Source organism: Sorex araneus, chromosome 6 (genome assembly GCF_027595985.1).
Source record: "Sorex araneus isolate mSorAra2 chromosome 6, mSorAra2.pri, whole genome shotgun sequence".
Taxonomy (NCBI): Eukaryota; Metazoa; Chordata; class Mammalia; order Eulipotyphla; family Soricidae; genus Sorex; species Sorex araneus.
Window position 1 is genome coordinate 105,122,162 of NC_073307.1, and position 10,341 is coordinate 105,132,502.

The window sequence follows — 10,341 nt, forward strand, 5'->3', positions numbered from 1 at the left end:
AACTGAAATAATTTATTTAGTATTGTTTGTTATGAATAATCTGCTAGAAATGATTAAAAAAATTATTTCTTAGGGGAAAGCATGTTAAAATTATTGCATTTCACCCAGGAGCCATTTAGCCCTTCTATAAGAGATTAGTAACATATTGATTAAGGTTTAGCCTTGTGTGCTTCTATACGTAGATAGATAAATGATAAAATAAATGTAGATGTAAACGTATACATAAATTTCCCCCTAAGATTGGTTTCCATCTACTTTAAACCCCATCAAATGTGGTCTACTACTCTTGGTATATCAGTGGTGTAAAGTAAGAGATGTCCAGAAGTACAGTCACTCATGAGTGGGGCTCTTCCAAGCATGTGGAGAGAGGCCACGAGCATGGCCATGGTTGAGTTCTGGAGGTTTTCAGCTGCTAGGTCTGGATTCATTGGGGTAGGGAGGGCCTCACATGCCCCACCTCCAGGTTTCCCTAAATGAGAGAGTCTGGTCTGAGGTCTGGAGGCATATTTAACTTAAAATATACCACAAGCTCAGGCGGACAAAAACCTACAAAACTCAATCTCCACAGTGCTCACAGCCATTCTCCACACACTCTAATGAGCCTCACCTCTGAATGAATCTGCTGAAACCCAGGTATGCGGGACTTGTCACTGAAAACTCCAGGATAAATAGAACTGGGGATGGGTGAACTCCTGCCATCTCCCCCTATTTCTGGCAGCTTGGCAGTCATCCCTACAAGTCACCTCTAGAGCCATACAATCTCATCAATGGCCATAATCTAGAGACTCAACAATAAATCTCTTGGAAGAGAGCTCTGAATGATAAAAAATAAACCATTTTATACTTTTATAGAATTTTTTAAATTTAATCACCATGGTATATAGTTTAAAAAGTTGTTAATGATTGAGTTTCAGTTGTGCAATGTTCCAACACCCATATTTTCATCAGCACATACTTCCCACAATTATTGTCTCCAGTTTCTCTCCTGTCCACTCCTGCCCCACTCCCACAGACACCTTTATGACAGACAATTCCCTCTCTCTTTCTCTCCCTCTCTTTATCTCTCTTTCTCCCTCTCTCCATCTCACTCTTAGTTTCCTCTTAGGCACTGTGACTTGCAATACCACAGTGGGTTGAAAGGGTACCACATATATCACTTTATTTCTCTCAGTACTCAGTTCTTGACCAGAGTGATCATTTCCACCTATCATTGTCAGAGCAGATCCTTCTCTGTCCTAACTGCACTCCTTCCCAATCTATATCAAGCTCCCAACCATGGACCAATACCCCTGGCCCTTGTTTCTACTGTCTTTGAGCATTACTCTCATACTATGTTTTCTTTTTAATATCTCACAAATGAATGCAATCATTTTTTGTTTCTGGCTTATTTCATTCAGAAGGGTACGCTCATGTCCATACATGTATACGCTAATATTATGACTTCATTTTTCCTAACAGCTCCTTAGATTTCCTTGTATATGCAGAGACAAAGGAACTCTCACTCACTGCTGGTACGAGTGTAAATTGGTCTAGTCTTTTTCAAAAACAACATGGAAATTCCTCAAAAAACTAGAAATTAAGCTGACATATGACCCAATACTACTGCTCCTGGGACTATAACCTGCGTCATCAAAAACATTGCAAAAAAGTGAGCCGCATTCCTATGGTCATTGCAGTACTACTCACAATCACCAGAATCTGGAAACAACCCAAGTTCTGAGGACAGAGGAGTAAATCAAGAAACTATGGTACATATACGATAAATGTATGAAGTATTATTGTTGAATAATATTCTGAAGCAAATATCTCCAGCAAATCCATCTTATTTATATAAAACTTTATTCCTATTGTTTTTTCTTTTTTGAAGGTGAATAGTATTTTGGGACACTTTGAGTCAGGCTAAAGTCGTATTCCTGGCTCTGTAATCAGGGATTACTCTCTGTGGAGCTTGAGGAACCATATGGGTTGCCAGGAATGGAACCTGGGAGTGCTGCATACAAGGCAAGCATCTAACCCATCTATCTCTGCAGCTATAATTGCATTACTTTTGACTAATTTCCCTCATTTTTCTCTCTCTCTCCAATCACTGAGAATCAATATATCACTTGGAGTCTATGAATATGACTATTTTATTTAACTCTAAGTGACATTATGCAGTGTTCTGTTTTTATGCGACTGCCTCCTTACTTTAGCATAATGCCATCCATAATGTCACATATCCTATAATTTCCTTTCTTTCAAGTGTTGGATAATGAAACAAAGGTCTCACATATGCTAGGGAAGTGCTCTAGTATTGAACTATTTCCTCAGATCCATAACTTCCTTTTCTTTTCAGGCTAATACTGCACTCTGTATGCATATTTTCTTTGCATATTTTTAGCTTATGAGATTTAAGTTTTTCTCAAATATTGCTGGTGCTACAATGAACATGAAAAGTAATATATCCTTGATATACTAATTTCAATACTTTTAGATAAATACGAAAAAATAAAAGAGTTGAATCATAGTTTTAATATCAAAAACATATGTAGATAAAAACAAAAGGTGGGATTAAATGACACTAAAAAGCATTTTATAGGAAACGAGCAATATACACTGACTAAATGAGAGAATTATTAGAAGTACACACTCCCAAACTTAAAAAAATAGAGGAGTTGTATTTGCTATAGTTAATTTTTTTTTTATTATAACCCACTTTACTTCACCAACTTCTGGTGGCTTCAGTCTCAGCATTTGTCAGTGTTAATCAGACATTCAAAGGCATAAATAGTAGTAACACTTTATTACCTGGAAGAAAATTCTAAAAATTTTCTGAAAGCAATTGTTTAAGCCTCAAATTTATTGTGATATTGAATTTTCTCAGATGATTTAATCTTTAAAATTTCTTGCTGCTTAAAAATTTTGAAAATTCTTCGACGGATCTCTTTAGTTTTGATGGAATAGATGACAGGATTGAGCATTGGCGGCACAAAAAGATAAATAAGGGACATGAGTGTGTGCACATATTCTGGGGCATGCCGCCCGTAACAAGCCACCATGGACACACTAACCATGGGTACATAAAAGATGAGCACAGCACACATATGTGATACACACGTGTTAAGTGTCTTTAGCCGCTCCTCCTTTGAGGCAATAGCAAGTACTGAACGCAGTATGAGAACATAAGAAAGGAGAATGAGTGCAGAGTCCAGACCAAAGTTTGAAATGACGATGAATATACCCAAAATATTTTTCTCAGTAAGTCCTCCTGTACTTTCTGTATAAATTGGAGATGCTAAAAAGCATAGAAAAAGAGATTGTAACTATATAATATAAACAGCTGTGAAAATTCTTAGGACCACAAATTTTGCAGCTATAAACTCCTGCTCTAGACCTTCAACTTTAGCTTTTCATTTTCTTTATTTAATTAAACTATATTAAACATTTATACTTTTTCTTCCTGGGATGCTATTCCTTTTTATTTAGATTATTTTTTTCGACACTGTGCATTACAAAGTTATTCATTACAAAGTTTCAAGGATGTAATGTTCCGACACTGATCCCTACCAGTGTCCATTTGTCTGTACCAATATCCTTGTTCTCTTCCATCCACCAGGTAGCCTCTATGACAGGTATTTTTTTTTAACTTTTAACATTTTTATTTAAGTACTGTTACTTGTGGGTTTTCATATGTACACTCTACCATCTCTCAACACCGCCTCCTTCTCTTGGTTTTCCTCTTCCCTCCACCATTATTATACTGTTCTCTTCTCTCCAGCTTGGCATGCTTCCTACGGAAGACCAGTTCTAATGTTCTTTATTTCTATTGCCTTTGTAGGTTGCACTTCTTTCTTATTCCATATTCCTAGCATTTATTCATTTTGCTCTACTTAAAAACAGAAAAAAATATGAAAAGGATAGAGCCGCATGTGTATATAAATTTTACATTTTGTGTCATCCTTAAAAAAAGTGGCTTTACAGCCTACTTCTGTAGTTTATGTGCTAGATACCTTCTGGCTTTCATGAATAATACCTAACACTAATAGTATACTAATTATTTTAACAAATTGTACATTCATATTTTATAAAAATCAAATATGTATAATACAACAGATAACAAATTGTAATGTGTAACTTTGATATTACAATAATAATATTCTGAGAGTGATTCCTCACCACTGAGAATCTATTATGACTTGCTACCCTTTGCCAATACAATTTTTTTTTCTTAAGCGAAATATTATATCAATGAACAAAAAGATCAGAAATCAGAAAGAAATTCCCTCATTCGAACATAAGAGTCTGGGACAAAGTTTCAAAACTACTGTTGAGGAATGGAGATACTGGCATTTGAAGCAATATGGAAAAAAGCACGAATAGTCCTTCATAAGCATATGTAATATAATAAGCTGCATTTATACCACACAAAGAAATTAAGTCTTAATTTAAGACTTTATTTAGAAAATTGTGCTAACATGTGTGGATGAGACACTGCTCAACAGCCCACCTTGAATTTCATTCCTCATGTCACATATTTCAACAATAGAAGTCCAAAATTCTCTTATCTAAAACCTGATGCTACAGAATAACTTTTATAATGCCCCGAACTTATAATAAGATTATAATAAGATAGCAGAGAGTGGTGCTGAGTTTTTGTCTTTGCTCTTTTTTTTTTCCCAGAATAAGTCACACCAAAAATGAAGACAGGGCATAAAGAAAATGATAAACCAAGGGATCTATTGATAGAGGAAAGTGAAGAGAATGAAACAGAGTGAGACAGTGGGAAAATAAGATACAAAAATAATACGAAATTGGAAAGGTGTAGAAAAGGGAAAGCAAGGCCTAAGAAGGTATTTTAGAAAAACTGTATATAAAAAATTAATATGGAAGAAATGAAATTCATATAAAAGGATCAAGAATAGCTACAAGAAAATGCTTCTGTCTATTCTTTGAGGATCCTGGAGAAATAGGTTGTTTTCCTCCGTCAGCTTACAACCATAGAAGATCCTACGCATACCAGTTTATAGGCGTTCTCTCAGGCTCTAGGCAGCTGAGGGTCATGGCAAGGCATTATATCATCCAGACAAATTCTCTGGGAATAAATTCCTCATCAAAGCATCCCACTGGTCACTGTATACTGTATTCTCAGGGGTGACAGATCTGTTTGCAAGTGCAAAGCAATAATTCCTCTCCTCCCAGCTAAGCAGAGCTTACTTGCCCTCATACCAGATTCTCTTGGCTCCTTGAGTATCACAAATATAAGTTCTGAGTAAAATATGACTGATAACGGGTATAAGTGTCACAAGATGTAGCACTATTTAATAACCAATAATATAATTTATTCTTCTTTGCCCTTCAGTGAAATTATTTCTTCTACTCAATCCAGGTCTGCACTTAAGGTGTCACTTCTTAGGGGACTGTCACCAAAAAAAATATAACACTTCTTAGAGTCATGGTTTAATAAAATACAGTAGTATTTATTTACTTGCATCAACTGCCTTTAATTCAGGTGACTTTCACAAGCAGTGCTTGTGACTGCTATGGCCCTGCTAAGATTTTCAGCAAAATGACAGAGGTTCAGTTTGGGGGTCTGAAGATGTGACTTAGATAGGGCTATATGGTGCCAGATATTGTCCATGTCATTCAAACATTATTCTAGATCCTTTAGTTCTGCAGCCAGCATTGCCTTGGGGACCATGTCACATAAGGGATCAAACTGAGGTTGGTGACATACAAGCTATTTACTTTTGAAAGTTCCATTACTCTTTGAAATCTTTAAGTCATGTCAAATTCTTTTATATTTATAATACATGTATAATACTTTTTAATGACATTCTCTTTAATCATCCTGTACTTCATCAGGAACTACATAAAAATTGTCCCCTTCCATCAAAAGTCAAATTTATCAGCAAATATTTTCTCTCTATTTTAAAGTTGAGAGTAGATAATACCAAAGGAGTTCGAGTTCAATTCAAATAGATTGAAGTACTGTTGTGCAACACTTTCTTGCTTTTACATAACTTTTTTACTTATTATCACTAACATTTATTTTCTTTTTTTAAAATTTATTCTTTTATTGAATCACCATGTGGAAAGTTACAAAGATTTCATGTTTAAGTCTCAGTTATACAATGCTCAAACACCCATCCCTTCACCAGTGCACATATTCCACCACCAAGAATCACAGTATACCTCCCCCCGCACCTCCCCAGCCCCCACCCCACCTGTGTAACTGATAAATTTCACTTTACTTTCACTTTACTTTGATTACATTCAATATTTCAACAAAAAACTCACTATTATTGTTTGGATTTTCTCTCCCCTAAAGTCGGACCTGCTGAAAAGGAAACATTTGATAATTTGTTCTTCATTGATGAGAATGAAGAGATATGAGGTCGAGTAGCACTAGTGGCTGCACAGTTTTGGATTTCTGTATTTTAGTATTTAAGTAACTAAATCCAAAGAGATATCTGCCAGAAATTGCATCCTTGCTTATTTTCTTACTCAAGGATATTCTGTGCTTTAATTCAGTCTGTGTGTATATTCTCTTTGGAGAAACCTATTTGCTTATTGTTTCTGAGATTCTCAAGAACCATGAGAATACTGCTTGATTTTTTCAGGTCTATAAACTCAGAGAACTTGTAACAATCACAGTTTTAAGGTTCAATGTCAAAGACATCTGGGTATGCTTCTGCTTAGGACAAAAATACTTTGCTACTTATTATTAAGTCCTCTTTACACCTTCATTTCTATACTTTTAAAAAAAATTTATTGAATCACCATGAGATAGTTACAAGATTTCATGTTTGGGTTACAATCACACAATGACCAAACACCCATCCCTCCACCAGTGAACATTCTGCACCAGCAATATCCTCCATATACCCCACTTTCTTGCCCTCCCCCCGCCTCCATTGCAGACAATATTCCCCATACTCTCTCTCTACTTTTGGACATTATGGCTTGCAACACGGACACTGAGAGGTCATCATGTTTGGTCCATTATCTACTTTTGGCACGCATCTCCCATCCTGACTGATTCTTCCAGCCATCATTTTCTTAACGATCCCTTTTCTATTCCATCTGCCTTCTCCCCTCCGCTCATGAAGCAGTCTTCCAGCTATGGTGCAATCCTCCTGGTCCTTGTATCTACTGTTCTTGGATGTCAGCCTCATGTGATGTTATTCTATCCTCCACAAATGAGTGCAATCCTTCTATGTCTGGCCCTCTCTTTCTGACTCATTTTACTTAGCATGGTACTCTCCATGTCTATCCATTTATAAGCAAATTTCATGACTTCATCTCTCCTAACAGTTGCATAGTATTCCATTGTGTAGATGTACCAAAGTTTCTTAAACCAGTCATCTGTTCTAGGGCACTCGGATTGTTTACATATTTTGGCTATTGTGGATAGTGATGCAATGAATATATAGGTACAGATGTTATTTCTACTGTGCTTTTTTGCATTCTCGGGATATATTCCCAGAAGTGGTATTGCGGGATCATATGGAAGTTCAATTTCTAGTTTTTGAAGGATTGTCCATACTATTTTCCTGAAAGACTGGAACAATTGGCATTCCCACCAACAGTGAAAGAGTGTCCCTTTTCCCCCACATCCACGCCAGCACTAGTTGCTTTCGTACATTTGACTGCGTGCCAGTCTCTGTGCTGTGAGATGATATCTCATTGTTGTTTTGATTTGCATCTCTCTGATGACTAGCGATGTGGAGCATTTTTTCATGTGCCTTTTGGCCATTTGAATTTCTTTTTTGAGAAAGCTTCTGTTCATTTCTTCTCCCCATTTTTTGATGGGGTTGGAGGGTTTTTCTTATACAATTCTACTAGTGTCTTGCATATCCTGGATACTAATCCCTTATCAGATGGGTATTGGGTAAATATTTTTTTCCATTCTGTGGGCTCTTTTTGTATTTTGGTCATTATTTCTTTTGAAGTGCAGAAACTTCTTAGTTCGATGTAGTCCCATTTGTTTATGTTTGCTTCCACTTGCATGTCAGTACTGTTTCAGTTTTAAAGATGCTTTTAGCTTCAATGTCATGTAAGGTTCTGCCTACATTTTCATCCATGAACCTTATAGATTCATGTCTGATATTGAGGTCTTTAATCCACTTTGATCTGACTTTTGTGCCTGGCATTTGACAGAGGTTACAGTTCATATTTTTGCAGGTAGCTATCTAGTTTTCCCAGCACCACTTGTTGAAGAGGCTTTTCTTGTTCAACTTTGCATTTATTGCTCCTTTGTCAAAGATTAAGTGGCCATATACTTGGGGTCTGTGACAGGATATTCCACTCTGTTTCATTGGTCTGCAGGGCTGTTTCTAGCTCAATACCATGTTGTTTTAATTACTACTGCTTTGTAGTAGAGTTTGAAGTTGGGGAAGGTGATGCCACCCATCTTCTTTTTCCCAAGGATTGCTTTAGCTATGGATGGGGGTTTTTTGTTCCATAGGAATTTCAGGAGTGTTTTGTTTATTTCTTTAAAAAATGTCATGGGTATCCTGATAGGGACCCCATTAAATTTGTATAGTGCTTGGGGAAGTATTGCCATTTTGATAATGCTAATTCTCCCTATTGATGAGCAGGGAATGTGTCTCTACTTCCTAGTGTCCTCCTTTATTTCTTGAAGTAGTGTTTTGTAATTTTCCCTGTATAGGTCCTTCACCTCTTTGATTAAGTTGATTCCAAGGCACTTGGTTTTCTGAACGGGATTTCTTTTAATGTCTTTTTTTTCTCTTTCATTATTTGTATATAAGAAAGCCATGGACTTTTGGGTGTTGATTCTGTAGTCTGCCACTTTACTATATTGACCTATTTTTTCTAGGAACTTTTCTGTAGAGTCTTTAGGGATTTCCAAGTATAGTATCATATCGTTTGCAAATAGTGATAGCTTGTCTTCTTCCTTTCCTATCTGTATGGCCTTGATATCGTTTTCTTGTCTAACTGCTATGACCAGGACTTTCAGTAATATATTGAATAGGAGTGGAGAAAGCAGGCAACCCTGTTTTGTTCCCTATCTTAGAGAAACGGATTTTAGTTTTTCCTCATTGAGAATTAAACTTGCTGTGGGCTTGTGGTAGATGGCTTTGAGTATATTGAGGAAAGTTCCTTCGATGCCCTCTTTGCTGAGAGTTTAATCATCATAAATGGGTGCTGGATCTTGTCAAATGCTTTCTCTGCATCTATTGATATGATCATATGGGTTTTATTATTTCTTTTACTGATATGATGAATTATGTTGATTAATTTACAAATGTTAAACAGTCCTTGCATCCCTGGGATGAATCATCTCTAGACTTTCATCTCTCTTTGTTTCTCCAGCAGTGTTTGAACTGCTATAAGCCTTCTTCTTAGGATACATTCCTTTTCTATTCTGTATCCTTATGATCCATTTAGACTGGAGCAAGAGAACAGTGGGTATGGTGTTTGCCTTCCAAGCGGCCAACCCAGGTTTGATTCCTCCACCCTGGCAAGCAACCGAGAGTTTCTTGCTCCCAGAGCAGAGACAGGCAAGCTACACGTGGCATATCCGATATGACAAAAATAGTAACTAGTCTCACAATATAAATGTTACTGGTGCCCGCTTGAGCAAATCGATGAGCAACGGTATAACAATGCTACTGTGCTACAGTCCCAATCCTATTATAAATTAATTAAACAACTTGATTTTTTTTTCAGATTTAAGTGCTAGATCCTCTCTGCCTCTAATGGATAATTTCCTGACACTGAGTGTAATTACCCACAATTGGGAAATTTGTTTTGTGTGATGTTTGTTAAATGTTCTTTTTCCCTCATAAGTGCAAAATTACATCATTGAGCACAAAGATTTGCAATTAGGGTAATATTTACTTGCAGAAATATAAGTTTAAATAAAGTTCCAGGAGCTATTGCTATAGAATGGAGATACTAGCCAATAACATTGAATTTGAAGCAGCAGTAAAGATAATACAAATAAATCCTATATATGATAATGAGCTGCCACTGATTCTACACAATGACACTGAGTTAGGACGTTAGAGAAAAAGGGCCTAAGGAGATGCCTGTGTCACCTACTGATAAGGACCCACTTGAGTCTTATTCTACTCTATCACATATTTCACCCAAAAAAAAGAAGTTTAATAATTTTCTTACCTTAAAACATACTATTACATAATAAGTTAAAATTTACTTCCTGATACCTATGCTAACTAGAGATAATAGAGTGCAACTGAGTCTTCATCTGTGTTCCTTAATTTTTCTGCTTTCTTTTTTTTTTTTTTTTGCTTTTTAGGTCACACCCGGCGATGCACAGGGGTTACTCCTGGCTCTGCATTCAGGAATTACCCCTAGCATTGCTTAGGAGACCAT